The sequence below is a fragment of the Triticum aestivum genome, chromosome 5B, assembly GCF_018294505.1.
Source record: "Triticum aestivum cultivar Chinese Spring chromosome 5B, IWGSC CS RefSeq v2.1, whole genome shotgun sequence".
NCBI lineage: Eukaryota > Viridiplantae > Streptophyta > Magnoliopsida > Poales > Poaceae > Triticum > Triticum aestivum.
The window spans coordinates 694,005,717-694,008,523 of record NC_057807.1 but is presented as its reverse complement, the minus strand read 5'-3'; positions in this window follow the sequence as shown (position 1 = coordinate 694,008,523).

The window sequence follows — 2,807 nt, the reverse complement described above, 5'->3', positions numbered from 1 at the left end:
CCTGCTTGCTGGAGCTCTTGAGCTGCTTGCCCTACTTGCTGGAGCCCTTGGTGGTGCCCTCCCAGCTAGTGATGCAGCAGATGGAGCTGCAGCAGTAGATGGTGTAGACCTTGGTGCAGAAGATGGTGCAACCCTTGGTGCAGAAGATGGTGCACCCCTATTTTCCTGCAACAAGAATAAAATGGTAGATCAGAGCATTAATGGTACAATTTGGAAATCTATCTAGGGTCACATGTAATGCAAGGTACCTTGTGTTTGTTCCTCCTAGCAGCACGTGCTGGCTTCAAAGCATCCCCACAATTTGTGTACCTATGGCCCTGCTTGCTGCAGTTACTTCAAACCTGCCCTTCCTCCTGTTTGTTTATTTCCTACCCTTCTTCTTGTGGAAAACAGGGGGGTCAATGTCTCTTGTAGCAGTTTTTGTCCATAGATCAGGTCCAGGAACAGGGTATATCATTGGCTTGTAGGCTTCCAAATACATTTCCTTCTTAAAGAACTGATGCACAAAACCTTCTGGATGCTGTTTGGATTTATAAATTGCAGAGACAACATGATTGCAAGGTATGGCTGCCATGTCCCATTTTCCACAGCCACAAGTCCAATCCTTTAAATTGACTGCATAGGATTTCTCCCCACTATTGACTTGATACAAATCTGGGCCTGCCATCAAAGCTTTGCAGTTCCTAGCCCATTCCTTGGAGTCTGCCAGTTTTTCTGAATATGTAGGGGTAATTGTCCATCTAGCAATCTCTCCCCCAATTCTCTTTTCATTAAACTTGACCATCAACTTAGACCTTACTCCTTCAAGCATTGTTTTAATGGGTTTTCCTCTAATATCTAAAATCATCTTGTTGAATACCTCACTAATGTTATTAACTACTAGGTCAGTTTTACTATTCTTGTCCATAGCATGCCTAGCCCATGTTTCAACAGGAATTCCCTTTAACCAAGCCCAAGCATCCTCACTTTCTTTCCTCATTTCTTCCATTGCAACATTAAAACCATCCTTGGTGTATGAATATGCAGCTGCATCCATATATTTCTTAAGTTCATCTCCTCTAAACCCAGCATTTTGGAAATTTGCATAAATGTGCCTTAGACAATATCTTTGTGGGCAGTTGGGGAAAATGTGGGTTATGGCATTAAGAAGGCCCTGGTGAAACAATTAATACCTAAGTTAAAATGCTAACTAGGTTGTCAAACTAAGGTTGCAAAGAATATTCTAAGTTAAGTAAATTTGCAAATGGAGCAACTCACCTTCTGCCTGTCTGAGATTATTGTGTAGTACCCAAACTGTCCACATTCTCCACCAATAGCAATCTTTAGTTGAGTTAAAAACCATGACCAACTTGCGGTGTCTTCCTTTTCAACCACTCCAAAGGCCAATGGAAAGATGTTATTGTTTCCATCTCTGCCTGTAGCAGCCAATATTTGTTGTCCTGTATTCAGCTTCACAAAACATCCATCCAGACCTGAAATGAACATGATTTAATAGAATGCATCAGAACAAATTAAAAATGCAATGAAAGGGAATAAATGAAGTGGAATAAATGTGACAAGAACATACCAATGAATGGTCTACACCCTTTCAAAAATCCTTCTATTTGTGCTCCAAGACACATGAAAAGTCTATGAAATCTTGGATTGGGACTAGGGTGCTCTCTCACAACTCTTGTGGTGACAATGCATCTGCTCCCAGGGTTGGTGTCCAACACAGTTTGTAGATAGTCTCTGATCCTTGTGTATTATGCTTCTTGATCACCTTGGACAACTGAAAGAGCTTTCTGCCTTGCCCTATAGGCCTTGTTCTTTCCAACCCCCACACCAAATTTCTCCTTTGTCTTCTCTATGACAGTTTCAACTCCTGCTCTAGCATCTGTCCTCATGCTATCCTCAATTGCTTTTGCCACAAACCTTGTTGGTACCTTGTAGTTCTCACCAGATGGAGCACAGGTGTGCTCTAGTTGCAATTTCCTAATACAGAATTTTTTTTCATATCCAATTACAGAAGCAACCATGTGAAAGGGGCATCCTTTCTCAACACAGTCAACTATAATCATGTCTTTGTTGTTTCTATGGTAATGAAAATTCCTCCTTTGAGTGACATGCAAGTTAACCAAAGCTCTTCTGAACTGGTACACATCCAGAAAACACAAATGCCAGCAAATTTGCTCCTATCGGGTTAACCTTCTCTCATCATACCATTGCCTGACCTTCCTCTTCTTTGCCCTGGATTTTCTACCACTTGAGGGCAAATAAACCTCCACTTCCGCATCAGAATCATCTGGATGGGGCTGATCTATATCTTCATCACTTGAGGGGATGTAGTCAGCCTCAAGTGCAGATTGAGAGCTGCAATGAGATCTACTTGTTGGGCCCCTCCTCACTGGCAATTTATGCAAAGGTTCTGGTGGAACAAATTCCTCTTGCTCCTCAGACTCACAGAACAAGTCCTCTGGCTCTGAATCCCCTTCAAATTCTCTTTTCCTCTTCAAATCTTTTATTTTCTGGTGGAGATCAGCATCATCATCCACTTCCTCTCCAGCTACATCCTTCCCCATGCCATAATCAGATTCTGAACTCTCATCATCATCTTCAGAGCTGTCAACATTTGTAACTTCTTTCTCCACAAACATTTCCTCCTCCTCCATTTGAACTTCTTGCAATACTGGCATGTCATCAGCAAACTCATTGAGAAATGCATCTAGCTCATTGACACCTGCAATGTCCTTCCCCTTTCTCACATTGCAGCTCTCCTGAGTGAAAAGGTGATCTCCAATAGAATCTTGTGTATAAACACTTATAGT